A 22,682-nucleotide genomic window follows, 5' to 3' on the forward strand; every position below is an offset into this window, starting at 1 on the left:
GATATAGTCACGAAACGACGAGCCGACAACGTTAAACCGTTTAAGTCACGAGATCCGGGTGGAATCGGGTATAATCCGAACCTATGATGAGCTTAGGGGTCACCCTAGCTCAGATCTGGATCGAACGGGACGAAAAACGGTGAAAAACGAGTTAAAACTCATTTTTCCGACGTGTTCGCGGTTTTCTAACGGCTTTCCGGCGGCGGCGCCGGAAAAGTTAATACGAGGATATCAGGGAATGTTCTGACATTCCCTGACCTAACCCTAGTTCGCTACGGGGATTTAACGAATTAAAGGTGATTCGCTAGCTGGTTCGTCTATGGGAACATAACGAACTAGCTACAGTTCGTGTTCAATTTGTTAAGTTGATTCGCTGAGGAAAGAATAACGAACTGGCCTTAGTTCGCGTCCAGATTCGTTAAGGAGAAGATAACAAATTAACCCCCAATTCGTTATAGTCATTCGTTAAGGAAACAACGAATTAGAAGGTCCAATTCGTTACCTGGACTGATTCGCTATGTGGACTGGTTCGCTATGGACTGATTCGTTATAGGATCTAGTTCGCTTAATAACTAGTTCGTTAAAGGGTTCAATTCGCTGCATGGATCAGTTCGTTAAGATAACACAATTCGTTAAGAACCAAGTAACGAACCAGAAGTTTGATAGACTGACAGAACAGTCCCTGGACTTAGAAAAGAATGATTTAATTACAAAAAAGCCCTTGGATTTTAAGTTGCAAATTATTTAATGATTCAAAATCCTAATGGAAAATGGCTTAACCCCAGCCAGGGGCTCTGCCCTTTGGACCCCGCTAGGGGCTGCCGCCCCTAGAATCCCGCTGCCAGGGGCGCTGCCCCCGGACCCCCGTTCGTTGAGGGTAATAATTAAACTAGAAAGGCGATATGTGTAGTGATACTTTACTGAAACGTATAATTATTATACAGTTAGTCGTGCACAGCTCAAGAAGGGAATAACCGTAAACGGTGAACGCAACCGCATTGAGGTGAGTTTCTAGCCCCACTTCCTTGTTATGTTTTCGGGGCTGTGTGCATACTCGATGTGATAGTTAATACACTTACCTTAAGTGGTAAGTGTATGCCTTGTATGATTTATGTATGATGATTGCTTGACGGTGCGTGAACGATCTTCGGATATTGCATGTACCGTCAGGTGGTAGCTAAAGATGTGATTGCTATGTATGATGTAAGATAAGATGCATGTATGAATATATATGATGTATGCATAATGTACGTATGAAATGTTAATGATACGTGAACGCTCTTCGGAGATTGCACGTATTGTCAGGTATTTAAGAACAGGTATAGTATGAAGCTATGGAAGAAAGGGTGACCGGACCTTAATAATATCCGAGGATGAAGGGTACCGGACCCTAATAATATCCGAGGATGAAGGGTACCGGACCGTAATAATATCCGAGGACGAAGGGTGACCGGACCCTAATAATCCGAGGATGGAGGGTACCTGACCCTAATAATATCCGAGGTATGTAGGGTAAAACCCCCTTTATGATGTATGGTTAGTTATGAATGTGTATGGATGAATGCTGATCTTGATATGTATGTAATGCGTACCTTCGGGCACGTATATGTGTATGAAAAGTAAGTTATGTGATTAAATAGAACTCACTCAGCGTAGCTGACTTTTCGTATGCACGCAGGCAAATAGGTTGAGGCAGTTCGCGTGACTGAAGACACATAGCATGGAATCGAAGATACTGGCATCTCGGAGAAATGTTGTGATGTTTTAAAGACTATGTTTTGTTGTAATTGACTACGAATGTTTTATAAGACATGATTTGATGGTTATGTAAAATGTTATGGTTGAAGTTTTATTATTCCGCGAAAGTTTTTATTAACTCTGATATTTAGAACTGTGTTTATGAGTAAATCCAACATACAAAGTAGGGCTACCGGTAACGAAGCTTACAAAACCTGTAACATTTCATAAAATAAAGTTTGTCAACACAAAGATTGGTGAGCAATTCATAAGTTTGAGCATATAAATATATAGTAATAAGAAGCCACAACACTTGTATACGGAACAATGAATAAAAGCACTAGAGTTGGATAAATTGACAATTGCTAAACACATTAGCACCACTTAGCTATCTAGGATTTTATGACAATTGCTAAACACATTAGCACCACCTAGCTATCTAGGATTTTGATGACAATTGCTAAACACATTAGCACCACCTAGCTATTCTAGGATTTTATAGTTATCGTTAATTGCATTACGTTAACGACACCTTGCCATGAGGGGTTGCCAAATGGTATAGGATTTATAGTTCCACCATCCAAAAGCGATAAACACATAAGCATATAAGCATGTAAGCATAGGACACCAAATCAAGCAATTATTCAGGTAAAGTATACAATCACGTTTGTGGGTTTAAAGATTCAAGTAATTAAAGCATTTTGTTTAATAAGTATGAAATGTGACCCCAAAATGGAAGATGGAAAACGGGGTATGAAAGTACTCACCTCGATTGATGAATTGAGAACTAATTAATGATGGACTTATAGAAAGCTTGTGAACAAAACGAACGAATCCAACTTGAAACGATAAACACCTTAGCTAAAATAAATAATGTAATATATTAATGAACTTGAAACCATAATGAAACTATATTGAAAACATTGAGCGAGGAGGTTCGGTTGTTAAAATCGGGTTATCGGTTAGTTTGTTAATGATTAGAGACTCGTACTTAATTAATAATTAGAATAAAAATAATATCTTTAATCGGGACTTTTAAATAACTAAACCAATATTAAATAAGAACAAGACGAGCTTAATTTAAGAGTTCGATTTTATAAAAAAAATGGATAATAAAGTTTATAATAATATTATTAATGATAAGATAGTAATGATAATAATAATTCTAAAAAGATATGTTATATATATATATATACTTATATATATAGATATATAAGATAATAATAATAACAATAATTATTTCTAATAATACTAATATAGTATAATAATTATAACAATAATCATTATTAATAATACTAATATTAATAGTTACAGAATAAAATCTTGGTATTAAATTTTAAGGTGTGGTTGATAAAAATAGTAATAATAGTAACTAATATTGATAATAAATAATGATATCATACCCGATGTTGTTCGAGTTCTAAACGAATTCACAAAATAAATATAATAATATTATTGCTAATAATAAATGATAAAAAAATATAATATTAATAAATAACAATAATATGATCTTTTAATAATATTAATAACCACTTTAATATTTATAATAATAATAATAATAATAATAATGAATATATATATCAGTAAGTGTAATATAATAATACTAATAACAATTTTTATGTAATAATATTAGTACTAATAATAACCGAAATTTGTTAAGTATAAAAACAACACCAAAACCGATTTAGGATGAGACTCGAACCCGTGACCTCACGTTTAACAACTTATGTACAAACCGATCGAACCAAGATAACAATTGTTAATTTAAACCCATAAAAAAATAACATAACCATTTCCCGGGCGTTCGTCTTTTACCCAAATCAAACCAACTTGTTTCAAAGACTATAACCGACACACAAAACACTTATTAACAATTTAAATCTAGAAATCAAAATATGAAAACTAATAATACCAAAACCCCAAATTAATTTACCTATTAACTGTTCCCGAGTCGTGGATCTATACCGGAAAATAAACGAACCGAACCCGCTGGAGACGAAGCAGCCGGAGATGAAAAACTGTGGGTCACCGGAGTCGATTCCGGCCACCGGAGGTGCCCGGAAAAACGACCCAGAGAAGAAGAAGAAGAAGAGAGAGAGAGAGAGAGAGAGAGAGAAAGAAAGCCGAGAGCCAGAGAGAGAGAGCTGAGAGACGGAGAGAGATCCAAGAGAGAGAGTTACGGAGGTGAGGCCATGGCGGCTGGAAATTCCGGCGCCTGAAAAACGAAAGTTGTGGGGGAAAGGTGTTGGGGCTGCCGGAAAGCCGAGAGAGGAAGGGAGAGTGAGTGGCAGAGTGAGCGGTACACCGGTGGCCGGTTTTCCGGTCACCGGAAATACGTGTATAAAGGGAGAGCTCGCCGGAAAATCGTGGAGGGGAAAGGGAGTGGTGGTGGTGGCTGCGGGTGATGGTTTTCGGACCAGAGGGGAAGAAAGGGACGGTCGGAGGTGGTGGTGCGGGTGTGGTGGCCGGAGGCGGCTTCTCGCCGGAAATGGAGGTTCGCCGGAAAACGGCAGGAGGTGGAAGTGGCGGCTGGTTATATTAATGTTAGGGTTAGGGTTTGTTGGTTTGAATATATATTACATAATTACAGAAATGGCCCTCCAAGTTTCATTAATGGTTTAATACAAGTTTAAAGGTTTTCAAGCTTATAACAACTTAACGAAAATTAGTTTGAACCACTTATGTTTTTCTTGACGACTCTATAATATGATTAACACCGATTTATTGGTGATCGAGATATATAAATATTATACGATAATATATTAAAGAAACAAAAAGATGTTGAGTCGGGTTTGTATAATAAAGGTTTGCAACACGAATACAAATCGATATCCGAATTTTGACGAATGTCACAACCATCAACTAAATTGATACTTCTCTTTAAAAAATATCATGCTTTGACATGTTCTAATATGCAGGTGAGATGTTAGGAGATAACAAAAGTGGAACCTCTGTTGTAGGAATTAGGGGTTTTAATTGCACATGATCATCCGGTAATAACATTTAACTGTTTGGATCATCAAATATGTTTTTGCTTTTACAAAATATTTAAGAGTTTTTTTTGTCATCCAACATGTTTTTTTGGCAAGGATTGGTATAAATAAAACCAGATACGAACTTTAGTAGCCTATAAAGTAGTTTTGATGATAACAGTTTAAAACTTGGTATAATGAAAAAATTCAACACTAACTAGGTGGCTTCCACATACATTATCCCTAAAAAGTGAGTTAAAATGCTTACGGTAACTTTTGGGTCAAAATTTACACTAATTTTGACATGTCTCGAACCAGTTCAGTTAGAAATGATGTATTAATGCGCCGCTCAAAGACTGCACATAGTTAATAAACATAGACAAGAATTGCATGATCATTACAAGATACAAATATATCAAACCAAGCCCATGTGAAAAGTACCAGAACCCGAGTCTTTTGAGATCTCTTTTGCAAACCTTTCTCTTTTCTCATCATCTGCACTATAGAGTTTAGTTATGTACATATTATCATAAAGATACATAACAAGATGGAAGCTAACCTAGTTATTCAAACTATAAGTACTAAACAATAAGAATTTTAACAATTAAAATTATCAATGCAAAACAATGACAATTATTACACCTTCATAACATTGTTGTAGAATATAACCACATTACCAATTATTAACACATTCCATGTCAGAGTATTTGTGTTTGCAATGTCACAGCATAAATATTTTCATATACATCACCTATTAATATCATTAAACTTACAGAGGTAACAATATGACCGACAACTACAAAACATTATACCACTTTTATTAGTTAAAAAAAAGTGTCTGGTTGCAAACGAGTGTGCACCAGCGATTGTCCCGTTGTTATGGCCCTGCATCACTTGTCCCGCCAAAACCTTGAATCAAATGAAGATATAACATATCATCCAAAACTACTTCCAGTATTTAATTTTTTTATATGAACAGAGAAAGATAATACATTTAGATTTAAAACTATAAAAAAAGGTAAACATGCTCACACACTTTTGATTTAGGAAATTTAACCCAGAATTATGAAAAGCTCACAATGCAATTATCTAACATTCTAAAGTCTTTGATTTCAATTCATCTGGAAGATCGATTGCAATGAAAGGAACATAAGTTTATGATTAAAAAACACAAGCACGATAACGGAGAAGAACATATACAAAACAAACAACCTTAATACATAAAGTTGACTGCTGACTCTCTCAGTCGTTGCCATCAACCATCCTAGCTTCCTGTCAGCAACGAACATACGTGAGACAACCGCTACAGAGTACAGATTGAGTCTCTTCGTCACATCTATCGATGGTGGATTAGATGATGGTGTGGATCTTGGCGCCGTGACATTAAGAAAAACTGAAATCAAAGTGACAGAATCATTGAAACATGAAATAAATACACAATAATCAAGAATTTTGGTTATCCAAATTGAGTTTAGAATCATTGAACCATCACCATGTGTGTTATAGAAATTCAATTGGTCAAATATAATGTTGTAGATGTACCTGAAGGAAAGCGTGAGATTTAAGCTCCTTCGATGCCATCATATCAGCCACCTATTGGAAGAAAGCAACATACAATTTTAAAACCCTAAAATTGGGAAGACTGGAAGACGAATTATGAACGAAACTGACCTAATTTGCACATTACCTTCTCAACCACCTACATTTTATAAAGTGCGATGAACTATCAGCGCCAAGCCGAGATTGAAGACCTGAATAACAGCACAATTAGAATCAGGAGGTGACATTCATGAAAGAAAGCATATCTTCATATTAGCACGAGAGGGAGTGGAGTTAGGTCTGAAATTTGAGAGAACCGCACGTATGATATCAATGTGGAATCGGGTTTCTGGAAGTATACGGTTGCAAGGTGGGAGTTGAGATTATGGAAGGAGCGTATGAAACAACCGTTTGTAAACTGCTTTCTTTTCTTTTTTTCATAAAAAAAACCGTGTCATTTGAACGTGTTAAAGCTAACCCTCTTGCAGCATGTTAGTTAGACTTGTACATTGATGCATCAATGAGTTGTACATTTCAATCCGCATTTCGATATTCATTATAATTTATATCAAAACGTCGAAAAAATTAAACACAACGCAACGGTACATTCGAAATCTGTGAAAACATGATATTTTAAAAGATATGAGTGGAAAATATAAAACAAATAAAGTGTTATGGGTATACGTTAAAGATAAGGGGTTAAAGTTGTTAATATATACAAAATGTTCAAAATTTGAATAAAGGTTAGATACCAAAATTGCAAGTGTATTTTCTCATTCGTATATAAATTTGTCTAAAAGACTTATATGCCCCTTAAAAGTGTTAACCCTCAACATAATTTGTATTACTTAAAATTTAAGATGCTCAAAACTTGCCGTTGGAACACAAAAACTTAGCGTTGATAACATCAACTATTTACATTGTCACACGTTGCAAACTAATACGATTTCCAAGGAGGGTAGTTGCAATTTCTTTTCCTTTGTGTATTGAACCGCCATTTTCACTTAATGTGTAAATTAGGAATAGATCACAAAGTCGTAGCACTTACTAAAACCCTAGAACTCATTCACATCTCATTTTTATTCTAAATTCATGAGTGATCATTACAGCCCCCAAGATCAGCAGCACTACGGTACGTTCCAAGGCGTAGGCACCTAACCTACGGCGCCTCCGCAGCTGGTCATCGGTTTTCAGCAACCGGTTCTACCTCCCGGCGGTCCGTCAGTAGCCGTTGCTGGTATCATATTGATGTTAATTTGGAGTAATTACAGTTGATTACGCTAGGTTATGATATTAATTTGGATGCTTACTTGATTAGAGTGTTGAATTGGAAGTGGTGGACTGTTGAATTTTTATATTGTCCCAGCTAGGGTTTAGTATGTAGTTATGTGATTGTCAATGATTAGGGCAAAATGTTGGATTTAAGCTTCATATACTATTATCAGATCTATAGTGTTTGCCTTCTGCATCTTTCCCTTGATCTAAATCATTGTTGCTCTTTCAATTGGAAAATTAGGTTTTTGAATTGGGGGTGAACATCCTTAAGCAATTACTGACTATGGTTTTAAGTTATAAGAATTTTAGTATAGTAACCAGATAGTAGTTAGAGTGATCATTGAGAACAAAAATTGGTTTCTTTTTTCCATTTTTATTTTGATTGTGTGTCCTTTTTAATTGTAACTGATCGAGACCGACCTGTAACAACACGACCCAAACTCGATTGCCGAATCTGACCCGAGGCCATTCAGAACTTATGTACACAACACCTTACTTACCTGCACACGGCTACCAAGCCTGAACTGAACAGCCTCAAAACCCTAACTAACAACGGGCAAACCCGATTAAACAAAAGAAATTCCAAACCAAACCCGAACCGCCAGAACAGTTTAATGATGACAGTTTTGAGAGACAATCCATATTCTACAGCGACACACACATATATATACATCCATACTTTATTAAGAACAAATAGTACATTCCCATTGTTGCACTCACATTATATGTTGTCATACAAACCCAATACAGCAAGTAACAAAGCCTTTAAATTTACATCCTTCAACCAACTATACCTACCATTTTAAATTCAAATCTAAAAGACGACATTTTGTCTTATTTTTTCTCAAACACCTAATCTGCAACTAACATTTTCTGACCCAAAGCAAGCCAATCCATGAAAGTAATGCACTACAACTTCAAATGTCTCTGAATTTGTATCAAAACGTGTATAGAAATTATACTTAGTTGCTTATACCTTTGAGGTTTACTTTTATAATGGGGCTGCGATGATAGTGATTTGTGATATGGTTTATACAGAGGCTTCATGTGTAATTGGAGTGAAATATGTCGGGATGGATGTAAATGTGTGAGACAAATATTCAACTTTTTCGCTTCCTTTGTTGGCAATTTCTTAACCTTTGACGGCTTTGTCGACCGCTTTACTGATATCAGGTAAGTTTAGAGATGTTAGGGCTGCGACTTCAACTTACACCAAATTTATGGCTTCTATTAACTGTGTTTGGAATTCACATTGGCTTAAGTTATGATTTGATTTCTACTACTATGTTTTTTAGATATATTTAGCCGAATCCAGTAGAATTACAATAGAATTTTTAATATTTTTGTTTTAATTTTAGGTTGAAATATGTCAAGGCAAGGATATTGCAAGGAAAGGAGGAACCGCCACTCTTGGAAGACAAACTACTACGCCTGCACATCAACTACAAATCTTTTGTAATCATACATGTGACCATAATATTTTGTAATTATAGTATAATTCCATCTATGTTGTTAACTTGGCTTGATCCGCCGCAATGCGCGGGGTCAACAACTAGTGCATATCTATTATGCAATTAATACATTGATGTTTCAAGAATATATTGGACCAAAAGTTCAAAACTGATTTATCCTATTACACAATTGATTATTCTTTTTAATATATATTTGGTCATCCATATTATTTGTGTCCGGCCATCCATGTTGTTTGTGTTCGGGCCACAATTGATTATTTTTTTTAATATATTTTTTTTTAAAAAGGAGCCCGAGCCCAAAAAAATTTTAACGAAATTAACACTTAACAATAAACTCCATCCCTGGTCGTACAAAGCAACAAGGCCCAAGGTGTGATAATTGAACACTCTTCTCATAACCTCTGGACCAGACCATTCGAGCAAAAGAAGAAGAAGTAAGCTCACAAATCACAATTCAGAGTAAAGACATTAGGCAACACAGGTTCGCGTTTGTTTGTTTTGTTTGTTTTTCCGGTTTAGTATGTTAAGGTTTGAATTTATTGGAAAAATTGGTGCTTGAATTTGGTATACGTGTTCTTTGATTATAGATTAAAACTTAATAGCAATGGGTTATTTATGTATTTTTATTTCTGGCGTTAAAAAATGTGTGAAATTTATAAGGAAATTGGGTGTGTAAGAACGGTAATTTGAATATTGAATTTAGAGTTGAATAACTGAATTGGTGTTTTAGTTGTATGATTAAATATAGAGTTTTTACTTTTTATTGTTTGACCGGACCCGAACCAGAATGCCGATCCGAAACATATAAGTAGGAAAAAGAATTTGGTATCGTGAATTCCGGCCCATCCATACTAGATGTTCAAGATCCGCCACTGTTTCTACATTAAGAAGTACACATAATGTACAACAAAACCAATTGTAGTTATCACCAAATTAATCAAACGAATTAAATTAACCAAGTTTATTATCCACTTCAAAGCTGGCTGAGAAAGTGATTGTTAACAGGCTGGATACCTTAACAGTTTTTGGTAGATGTATGAAACTAAGGTATGTTCCTAGCTAGAACCAGAACGAGAATGACAACAACGTACTTGCTGACTAAGGAAAAATATTAGCCCTAAAAGCAATAAGAAATGTGTGAGTGATAAATCAATCTTATTTGTCTTAAAAGGCAAGATATATATAGCAGCACTACGAAAACTAAGTAACTTTTATGGGGTTTAAACCTTTTTTTAGACAAAGGGAAACTTGCAGAAATGGAAAAATGAAACGTAACATAGCAATATGAAAACTAATATGCTAATTATAGACGATTGAGTAAGCATAATATGGCATATGATGCGTGTATAAGTGGCTACGAAAGATTTGTTGGAAAATTTATCCTGAAGAATAATGTCATATTCGACCGAGTCCGCTCAAAGGTGACCATAAACTAAACTCTCTTCTCAATGAGATATAAATTCACATTAGGAGTAGCCCATGACATATATCCATAAATTAAAACTTCAGTCACCATTTATATTATATATATATATTAAATGTGAGATTTCGGTTACCTCTCTAATCTCTACTGCTCTAACCCGACAATTTTTCATGCGTGATGTACATGTTCTTAAAGCATAGAGGATTGGACACGTTTTGTTCTCTGCGTTCCTCTCCACCATTCAATAACTCCACGTGCTTACGTCTTCTTTCTTCCTTTCCTGGCACACTCTTTTCTTTCTAGATAATCCTCCAATCTGAATCTCCCTCCCGGCGACTTCAAAACGGTTTTTGTGGGACGAAAACGGCGGCTGATGTTGTCTTTCTCAGCTTCTCTTTAATCCAAGGCTTTTACGTTGATATTCGAATAGAGGTATTGGTATTTTCATTTTCGTTTAAAGCCCCTTCTTCGTCGTTTGATATTAAGCTTATGATGTCGTCGACTTTTATTCGTTTCTGAAATTTAACAACTTAATTAAAGACGAATCTGCTAACTATATATGGTTTTTTTGCCATCTTTAGATAGAAAGAAGTCAAGAACTCATAGTCATTCTCAGAACTTATGTTACTAAACCCTACTGGTAGATTTAATCCCTCCAAGTTAGAGTCTAGGTTAGTTATGTAAATATGTCATAGTATGTTTTAGTTAGTTTTAATATTTATGTATTATAGAAGGATTGAAGTTGTAACTAATATTAAGATCAATAAACATGAACGTCTATATATACCTTCAACATCAATAAAGATTTCATACATTTTGCAAATTGTTATCTTATTTTCTTTGATCGATCATATCTATTTTCTTTATCTTGGGATCAATTGGCATCAGAGCCATCTTAATTGCCTTTAATTGAAATCAATTGACGAAATTTTTTTTGATTCGATTTGGGTTCTACAAATTGTTTGTGGAATTGTTTTAGACGTCAACAGAAGAATCGAAATCAATCCCTTTAAATTGTGATTCACATTCATTGTGATCTTTTCTAAATTGTTTAGAAAACTTTAACGATTGAAACATTGGCTGTTACAAGAATCTTTGTGATTCTTATTGCTGTTTATATCAATTGATCAGATTATTGATATTTCGTGAAATTGAAATCATCAAATTTTAATCGAAGTTATGCCCAATCAACGTTTGTTACCGGTAATCAAAAATTTTAGTAAAAACCAAAGGACTTGTCTGGATTGGTTAATTGAAATCAGTAACCATCAAATTTTTGTTGGTTGATTTAGAATCACGCTTTTGCTTGCAATTCTTAAGCAATAAAAATAATCAATTTGTTTTGATTGATTATTGTTAACTGCGTACAAGGACAAGACCAGCGAATTTGATCCAAGGAAAATTTGTTTTGACTAAGAATTATTTTGTGTCCACATTCAAAGAAAGAAACATTGATTGTTTCTTTTTATTTAATTGAGACAATTAATTTTGTGTTGATTGTTTTGTATTATATTAGTGGAAATTTACGGTGGAACAAAGAAAACTAGTAAACACATCAGTTGTGTTGTTTTTTTTGGATCAAATTTCCCTTAAGTATTTATATAATATTTCATTTAATATCGAAAACCAAAAATTGATTGTTGAGATCGGTGGTTATAAATCTAATAAAGATTTACTCTTTATTAAGAAATCATTTTATAGATTAAACTCAAAATCAGATCGTTGGAATCTGTTAGTGTAGTAGTTTAATTATATACAAATAAGGATTCGTTATTTATTTTTAGAACCGAGTTTTGCTGTAAACTTTTGAAGACGGTTCTTATAAGTTTAAGAGGTTAAACTTAATTATCCAAAACCTTGTTTATACTTTGTGTATAATAAGTATTATTATCTTTAAAGGAAACCATGTCGGAAGGTCCAAAGGATAATAATGCTACTGTAACACATAAAGAACCGGGATCATCTTTTTCGAATTTCCAATGCCCTATGTTAAAATCAACTAACTATACAACATGGGCAATTCGAATGAAGACCATGCTAGATGCAAATGGCCTCTGGGAGATGATAGAACCCGATGAAGAAACATGAATAGATGTCAAGAAAGACAAATATACTAATGCCTACTTGTTTCAAACTTTACCCGAAGAGTCACTCCTACAAGTTGCAGACTGTAAAACTGCAAGAGAGGTGTTGGATTCGTTAAAAACCAGACATATTGGTGCAACACAAGTGCAAGAAGCACGATTGCAAAGCATTAAGTCTGAGTTTGATAAATTACAAATGAAAGATGATGAGACTATTGATTCTTTCACATTGAGACTAACAAATGTTGTTAGTAAAGCAACTAGTTGCGGTGAAAAGATTGATCAAACCACGCTAGTAAGGAAAATCTTAACCTCAATGCCCGATAGGTTTTTGCATATAATTGCTTCGATTGAGCAATTTACTGATCTAAAGCAAGTAATCGTGGACGATATTATCGGGCGACTTAAAACCTATGAGGAAAGGATTAAATCCAAAAGAGGAGTTGTGACCGAAACTCAAGATAAACTCTTGTTCACACGCCATGACAAGAATAATGAGAGTCATGGGAAAAATTTTGGAAATCATGGACCGAAGAGGTTCAATACATCACGAAAGAATTGGCGTGATGGCAAGGGAAAACATGTTGATAAGGAAGAAAAATCATCTCAAAATTCCCATTACAATAAACCTAAGAAAACTCAAAGAGATCTGAGTAAGGTTAAGTGCTATAAATGCAAGCAGTGTGGGCATTATGCCAACACGTGCCCTCAAAGGGATCAAACACGTGATCAATCTTACTTAGTGGAAGAGGACGAAGAACCCACGCTGTTGATGGCAGTTCTTAGTGAACATACGACCACCAATGAAAGTCTATGGTACTTAGACAATGGTGCAAGTAACCATATGAATGGTAATAGAAAACATTTTAAAGCACTAACGAACGCTACACCTTTTGAAGCGTTAAAAGTTAGAAAACCAAACCTAAAACATTTAAGGGTTTTTGGGTGCATAGCATATGCTAAGGTACCATCAAATCATCTTACCAAATTAGATGATAGAAGTGTCAAGATGGTATATTTGGGAATTGAGGAAGGATCAAAAGCATATAGACTTTATGATCCCAATACTAAACGAATTTGCATAAGTCGAGATGTAAAATTCTTGGAAAAGGATTCATGGAATTGGAAGGAGTACATGAATGAAGTTGGAAGTGAGGAACCTGAATGGTAGACTTCATCGTTGAGGATAACTTTAGTGAAGTTCCACAAGAAAACAATGAAACAATCCCACTGACTCAAGAAGATGCATATACAAGAGATAATGACCAAGAATATGAAGAACCATTATCTCCTAATTCTCCTTGCAATCCTGTCACACCTCCAACATACGCTTATGAGCCAAATTCAGCAGGGCTGAATATAGACCAATTACTGATAGCTCATTAGATTCTTTTGATCATACACCATTGAGAGGTTTTAAACCTTTGGAGATGTGTATAAAAGGTCCAAAAAGGTTAATACTGATGTTAACGAACTTTTACTGGCTGAAGAAGAACCTCAGAATTACAAGGAGGCAGCCAAGGACAAGAAATGGATTGAGGCTATGCAAGCTGAGATAGACTCAATCAATAAGAATAATACTTGGAAATTGACCAAACTACCCAATGACCGTAAGGCAATTGGCCTAAAATGGGTATTCAAGACCAAAAGAGATGCGAGCAGGGAAATAATAAAGCATAAGGCTCGTTTGGTAGCCAAAGGCTATGTACAACAGCATGGTATAGACTTTGATGAAGTCTTTGCTCCTGTAGCCCGCATAGAGACGGTTCGTCTCATCTTAGCTCTTGCAGCTTATAATGGACGGGAAGTACATCACCTTGATGTAAAATCCGCATTCCTACATGGCGAACTGAAGGAAGAAGTCTATGTTTCACAACCTAAAGGATTTGTGAAAACACAAGATGCAGGAAAGGTCTACAAACTTTCAAAAGCATTATATAGACTAAGACAAGCACCACGTGCATGGAATGTGAAACTTGATCACACTCTAAAATCACTTGATTTTAAGAAATGCACGTTAGAACATGCAGTCTATACAAAGAAAAGCAAAACTTCTATTTTGCTTGTTGGAGTCCATGTTGATGATCTAATAATAACTGGATCTTCAAAGAAAGAAATAGACTCATTCAAATCTCAAATGGAAGAAAAAATTTGAGATGAGTGACCTTGGGTTATTGGCTTACTATCTTGGTATAGAAGTTACTCAATCAGGGGGTGAAATATCTATCAAGCAAGCCGGTTACATTACAAAGATTCTAAAGAACGCTGAAATGTTGGATAGTAATGAAACCAAAATCCCTATGAACCCTGGTACACTATTGACTAAAACCGAAGGTGGAAAATCGGTTGATCCCACTGAATATAGAAGTCTGATCGGATGCTTAAGGTATCTATTTCATACTAGACCAGATTTGTCATATTCAGTTGGTTTACTCAGCAGGTTTATGCAAGAACCTAAAGAACACCATTTCAAAGCCATTCATCAAATTCTACGTTATATCAAAGGCACTAAAGACTTCGGCATAACTTATAAGAGGAACGGAGGATGTAAAATAACTGGTTATAGTGATAGCAGTTATGGTGTTAATACTGAAGAAGGAAAAGGCACTACGGGGATAGTGTTCTATTTTGGGAATTCTCCCAAAACCTGGTGCGCACAAAAGCAACAAACTGTGGCACTCTCTTCATGTGAATCCGAATTCATGGCTGCAACGGCTGCAACATGTCAAGCACTATGGCTAAAAAGACTACTAAGTGAATTCACCGTATGAAAAGAAAAAAAGATTACTCTATATGTCGACAACATATCCGCTATCGCGCTGATGAAGAACCCGGTGTTTCTTGGAAGAAGTAAACACATTGACACCCGTTATCATTTTATAAGGGAATGTGTCGAAGACAATCACATCACTGTTGAACACATAAGTGGAGAACTTCAAAGAGCAGACATCTTAACAAAAGCATTGGCAAGGATAAAGAAGACTTACTTGTTCGTGATTAAGGGGGTGAATGTTAGATTTAATCCCTCCAAGTTAGAGTTTAGGGTTAGTTATGTAAATATGTCATAGTATGTGTCACACCCCCAAATTTCCACTAACGGAGTTTTACCGTAAGGCGGGTGACAAACCAGGATCCGAACACATTAATCACACCAAACGACATCTACATGGTCTTAAAAGTTTTAACAAATCAAAATAAAATGTTCAGAGTACTTAAGTGCTAGTGCGGAAGCTAAACGAAGTGCGGGAGCCATCTCCCAAACAAGTTTAAATAATTCATGGCGCTACAAGCGCAAAACCAATATCAAATAATTGTTTTCAAACTTAAACCAATGCGAGTCCATGCATGCAATGTTATCCTAATCCAAGTGCTTGCTAGTGACCTGAGGAAAACATGCTAAAAAGAGTCAACACATATGGTTGGTGAGATCACAGGTTTTCAAAGTAAGTTATGCTCTATCAGTTCATAAACATTTATAAATAAAAGTGGCCCATGGTTAACTACACTTAGTTAACTCGTTGCCGCATAGTGTTATGTTTCCATCACGACCGAAGCTGACTAGTTATTGCCTCAAGTCAAGTATTGCCAAAACTTAACAATGTTTGGTCAAAGTTACACCCCGTTCGACCTCCAGTCGAGAATAATGCAGGGTGGGGTTTGTCAAACCCAATAGTACTATTTAAATTTACCACGCCAGTTAACCTTAGTTAACGGTCCGATGTTTGTGAGGACTTTCCATGGCAAAGAAACACTACGTTATAAGCAACCAAACGGTTGTGTAAAGATTTAGAGCAAGTAAAGTAAAACAGTTTTGCATGTTTCCTCCCCCAAAGGAAAGGTATAAAAGTGGGGCCGTAAACTCACCTTGTTGGTGCTTCGGGTATTACACAAATCCGACCGAAGTAAATGCGTCACGTGCTAAGACCCTAAAAATGCAAGTACGTAAGTAACTTGTGGGATGGTTCCTAGAACCACTAGTATCCAATAATCTCCCATTGTTTTTAAAAAGACTTTTGACCAAAGTTTGACTTTTGTTGACTTTGACTAAAGTTGACTTTGACTGAAGTTTTGACCTTTGACTAAAATATTGACATTTGACTAAAATGTTGGACTTAGAATGTTTACGTTATAATTCTAGTCACACTTAATCAATCATCAAGTATACACACTTAGCCATATTCCTTGCAATTCTATGATCAATACACTTTCACAACATCACAAGCAAGACTAACTATTTAGTCAACTAGTTCTAAGTTGACTTAAAAAGTCAAAGTTCAAATTTACCACAACTAACATATCACAATTTGCATTTATCTCAATTCAACCAACACCTTTATCACCTTTAACAATTTATACCACCTAAACCGATTTTTCTCATCAATCAAAACTCACAATTAAATTACCAAATAAATCACACATGTACACATCAGTATTAGGTTCAACATATATTTTTCTCACAATTTTTGGATTTACCAATTCGTCCAGAATATTCATATACTACAACAACATGATTTATATTTCTACAACAACACAGCAGTAATCAAAAATTTGTCAAAAATTCCATATTTGTCCAATTGATGCAAGACCAATTGGACTAGATTCCTAATTCAATTTACAACATCCTAGAAGTAGAATTATATCCATATCTATTTTTATCATCAAGTTATGAAATTTACAACTCAACTCAGAATTATTTTCTCTAATTTAGATTTGCATCCTGATTTTGTAAATTAATAAAAAGTATTCAAACAGTGTCCAAAAATTAAGATTTCGGACTTTCTGAAAACTAGATTCAAAGTACATGTTCATAGAATCAAAAATCGATCAAAAACTCAAACATATCATCAAGTTATCAACAATCCAAATCCGTAACATCTAATCTGCCAATAAACAGTTTTAACCACAATCAACTACAAATCACAACTTTTCTATCCTTTTAATTCAAAATCATCAAGAAACATTTATGATTCAAAATCATCAAGAAACATTCTTACCAAATCAGATTTCATGTCTTATTTTTATCCATTTGATTTCATAAGAAAAGTAAAAACACATGTATTTATAAAAGACTAAAAAATACTAATCAAGACACATACAAAAATCCTTTTTACTTGTCAAACTTTGATCATCCCCTTTCATGATCCAACCATTTGGATACAAGGTTCATATGAATTAAAAGAAAAAGAAACATATAAACATAATAATCTACTCACTTTGCTTGATCAAATGCTTAAACCCTTGTTTACCAAAATCACCAACTCTTGTGTTATGGAGAAAATACTAGAAGATGATTGTTTGTATGAAAGAAAATGAGAGTATGTGTGTGTGTGTGAGTATCACGGCCAAAGAGAGAGGAAAAGGGAAAGGAAAAGGTGTTGGCATCCAATAGTTGTAACCTCCTTGTTATTATCAACCCTTTATGATTGATTTAATGAATAAAATTACTTAGGTTAACTTTTATTAACTCATGTGTGACATGCTACATATTTTAATAAACATTTCCTATGTAACATAACCTAAGGTTCCATTTAAATAATAAACATGTTACATGACATACAATATAACCTATTTAATCATTTAGCTTACTTACAATCACATCATCATGTAATAACCATAATATAACATATTAATCACATAACACATTATACTTATCATACATGTTATATGACATGTTTATTATAACATGCAAGACGAGTTTATTATCCTAGTTATAATTAGTCACTTATCCTTGTTTAAGTCACCAATGACACGTTGACTTAAATATACGCATACATGACATCACATGTACAAGAGTTCATACTCATAGTTAACAGAACTAACTGAGTTTATAGACATAGTCAACAGGATTTAACTGGGTTTAGTTAACAAAGTTAACCTAAAAATGCCGGATGTCACATCATCCCCTTGTTGAAAGAATTTTCGTCCCGAAAATTAATGTGATGTCACCACTAGACTGGGACATGAAAGGGATAGAAAAGAAAAATTTTAGGTTTGTCACATCATCCCCTTGTTAAAAGAATTTTCGTCCCGAAAATTTAAATCGTACCTATGGTTTGGCTTCAGGTTTGAATAGGTGTGGATACTTTTCTTTCATCTGGTCTTTGCGCTCCCATGTGAACTCTGGTCCACGCTTAGAGTTCCAACGAACGCGAACGATAGGAGTTTTACTGTGCCTACGGGTCTTTACGTCCTAATCCATGATTTCCACCGGCTCTTCGATGAAACGTAACTGTTCGTCCACTTCTAGTTCCTCCAAAGGAACTATCAAGTTTTCGTTAGCCAAACACTTTTTAAGATTTGATACGTGGAAGACGTTATGTACCCCGCGGAGTTGTTCCGGTAAGTCCAACCTATAAGCCACTGGACCGATTCGTTCCACGATTTCGAATGGCCCTACGTAACGCGGGCTCAACTTTCCCCGTTTTCCGAAACGAATGACACCCTTCCACGGTGCCACTTTTAATAAAACTTTGTCACCCGCCTTACGGTAAAACTCCATTAGTGGAAATTTGGGGGTGTGACAGTATGTTTTAGTTAGTTTTAATATTTATTTATTGTAGAAGGATTGAAGTTGTAATTAGTATTAAGATCAATAAACATGAAGGTCTGTATATACCTTCAACATCAATAAAGATTTCATACCTTTTGCAAATTGTTATCTTATTTTCTTTGATTGATCATATCTATTTTCTTTATCTTGGGCATCACCTACCAGCTAAGACAAGTTTGGTTATAGGAATATTGTCATATTCAATTAAATGAATTTAGGGTTATCTTTAGGTTGTTGATTACCAATACGTTTTATGACGACAACATATTTGCACTAAAACTATTTTAGGGTGTTGCAGAATGCTTATTAAATTGCTTATTCTTTTATTTTTCTTTCTTTTTTTAATTCTGCTATGCAGGTTAACATGGCCTGTCGAGGACCTGATATGCACATCAATAGTTAGCCGTTATAAATCAGTTGTTAGATATGTGTGTTCACTTTAGTGGCATTAGTTCATGTACTTAATTATTTGGTATGTATGTTTGTTTGGCTTACAGTAAATCATTTTACTGTAACTTCATGTGTCTTTTTGGAACTATATGTTGCATTAAACAACTTTTGTATATATTCAAATTGTAAAGCATCTTTAATTCGTTGCAGGAAAATTATAGCTAGAATCAGCAGCCGCCACCACTGCTACACTTGAACTATTACATCGACAGCTTATTACAATATATATTAGGTATATTGCATACAATAACATTTCGAATACAGATTTGCATAATCTATTATTAAACTGTTACAAAAATGTAATATTCAACTACTAAACATCTATATATTGCAATCAGATTTAAAGAAGTAAGCGACACACATGCAACCCTGGCCTTGGATTCCATAATCACTCTTGACGAGCTGCTCGCAAAAGGAACGGAACACAACATGGTATACATTACAAATTACAAAACATTATTCCAATAGATGATTGATTTATAAACTGTTACACTACAAACTATCACTCTCTCACTGTGAGTATAAACATAGCTAATACAACTTTGTTAATGTCTATCTAAATTATAGCATAGTTGTGTCGCACGTAATGCAAGTTTAACCTTTGAAATGGATCGACCTCGGTATTATTTCTTATGCAATAAATGCAGCAACAAAGTAATCCCGCATATGGGAGACGGTTTTTGCTATGTATGCGAAGACCATTGAGAAGAATTTGGAGATAAATACATTTAAGTAAACTTTATCAATTACTAATATAGCAAAACCATACATCTGCATGAATTGTTTGTTGGAAACATCTTTAATTAGCTTCAAGATCACCAGCACTTTTTAACTAATATATTACAGTCAGCAAAATAATAGCTAAGAAATTACACACCACAGTTCTAAAAAGTAGATCCGACACAACAAAAAATAGGACCTCGGCTACTTCCACGTGCCCAATAATCAAACGGCAAAAACACTTCGATGACCTTTCTTTAACGAAGTTGTGTATGCTTCGTTAGGTAAGAATGATGTCGTTAACATTTTGTAAATGCTCCATCTGCTCTATATGCATCAGCTTTAACATTTTGATATGCTTCATCTACTCTCAATGCATATTTTAAGCAAGAAGTCAGTGGTAATGTTCGGTTTAACATTTTGATTTTGTACACAAAGTTATGTATGCTTCATCTAGATATCACGTAAACTAAACTTTCTATGCATATTTTAACCAAGAAATTAGCAGCATCTGTAAGTTTTTTTTAATGTAAAACTATGTATGCGGATGTTAGGTCTCTACGTGTTCCCTAGATACTAGCTGTAACAGAGAAAAAATAATACCTGCGATTCCTTGCCCCCGCCGCAAAGCACGGGCGAACCAACTATTATAATTAAAATGCACCTTGGGTTAGAAATGTGCAAGTCTTTTTGCATATAATACAAGTTCATACATGCGTCAGTTTCTTGACACCTATAATCACACGTGTTATTGTATCTGCTTATCTGTCCACTACCACCATAGCGTTCAAACATAGAGACATACAAAAAAAGCAGTCTACCGGGTGAGGGGTTTTCGTCAGGCGAAAGGAGGACAACCACAGATGAAGTCTCTTCAGCCATCGACCATAATTCCAGTCATCATCTTCAGGAATCGTCGTTCAGACCACTCTTCTACCAGGCAGGTTAGACTCGAACCCTAATTGTTGTTTGATTCCGCCAATGGCATTGAGGGTTAAGCCGATTGGCATCTTGAATTAGTTTGATAATTGAATCAATAATAATAATAATAATAATAATAAATTATTTGGGTTGCAATGGAAGTTTGCTTTTAGAAGTCAGCTACTCAGATTGGTATGTACATCTGCTTTCACTTCACACTCTCGATTTTAAATTGGTCCATTTAATCTAATACATTGATGAAGCTACAGTTACGCATTTCACTTTCACTTAGTATGTCAAATAATTATTGTAAGTTTTATGCACTACTAATATAAGTTCCTTGATCTGTTTTCGTGAACCGAGTACCGCTATGGATAATTTAGGACATAAATTGCAGTTTGAGAGACTATTCAATAGCATATTTAACAAGATGAATATCAAAGTTATCATATTTAAGATATATATATATATATATATATATATATATATATATATCATATTTAAAGGGTTTATAAAGAGTGTTTTAATGTGGAGTCATAAGTATGTTAACTCCATATAAATTATATATTGAAGGCATACTTTGATAAATTCAGCTACCATGTTTTCTCAAACAGTATCAGTTTGAGAGGTGTCGCATTAAATTTCGATATGAAAGTAATTGTTCGTTTATAAACGAATTGAGGAATCTAAATTTTCGTATCGAATACATCATGATATGCTTAACGATCCTATAACTAAAGGTCTATTACCTATTAGTATTATGAAAGCTCTTATAATCATGAGGGGTTTATTGATGACCATGTACAACTGCATATTGTACTATGAATGATTAAATATAAACTTTTCCTCACCAGTTTTGATTTTGTATCTCTCTTAATATGTTTCGTATGCATAAATATACGAATTAATGTTGGTGCATTATGTCAGTAGTTCAGTATCTAGTGTCTGTAATCGTGTTAGTGTGTTTTGTTTTGGTTTGTATAGGTTATCTCACAAGTTCGCCTGATATAAGCGAACTTGTGGACAAGCGAAGTTATTGACAACTTCGCCTAGTCTGTTAGGCGAAGTTGTCGTAACATGTATATACATATGTTACGGGTTGTATTGAATAGTTATTCCAGTACTTGTAATTGTGATTGAAGATCACGTGTTGAAGGGTTGCAATACAACGTGTCTTTTGAGTATTGTAACGTGTGTTCGTGTTCGGTATTAACATAGTTTACATCCTACGCTCGTATCGTCTTACGTAGGGATTCCGCACCTACGTACTACGAGATACTTCCGTGTAGATCCGGCTGGGAACCTACAATTGGTATCAGAGCATTTGCTCGTGATTGTGTGGTTCGGGATTATCACACGAGTGTAGAAATCGTTCCGTTCGACTATTCGCGGGACGAGTTTACGTTGAAATACCGAGTTTTTGTGTCCTGCCCATCTCCCACTATAAAATATAACCCATTACACCTTCGCATACCTCACAATACGTCAAATTAAAACCTGCAAAAACCTTGTGTTCATCAGGCGAAGTTGCCGTCACTG

At 34.9% G+C, this 22,682-nt stretch overlaps 2 long non-coding RNA genes across 2 annotated transcripts; one reads left to right on the top strand and one right to left on the bottom strand.

Annotated features, from left to right (window-relative positions):
- Positions 1-10,852: 10,852 nt before the first annotated feature.
- On the bottom strand, positions 10,853-19,395 carry LOC143587914 (uncharacterized). Its single transcript, XR_013145000.1, has 3 exons — positions 19,314-19,395; positions 19,211-19,276; positions 10,853-11,052 (listed from the first exon to the last, which is right to left on the bottom strand). It is a non-coding gene; the product is annotated as an uncharacterized LOC143587914 (long non-coding RNA).
- A 285-nt stretch (positions 19,396-19,680) lies between these two features.
- On the top strand, positions 19,681-20,321 carry LOC143587849 (uncharacterized). Its single transcript, XR_013144988.1, has 3 exons — positions 19,681-19,734; positions 19,841-19,934; positions 20,150-20,321. It is a non-coding gene; the product is annotated as an uncharacterized LOC143587849 (long non-coding RNA).
- The last annotated feature ends 2,361 nt before the right edge of the window (positions 20,322-22,682 follow it).

Source organism: Bidens hawaiensis, unplaced genomic scaffold (genome assembly GCF_021521415.1).
Source record: "Bidens hawaiensis isolate Kalapana, Puna unplaced genomic scaffold, B.hawaiensis_p1.1 tig00000190_1, whole genome shotgun sequence".
NCBI lineage: Eukaryota > Viridiplantae > Streptophyta > Magnoliopsida > Asterales > Asteraceae > Bidens > Bidens hawaiensis.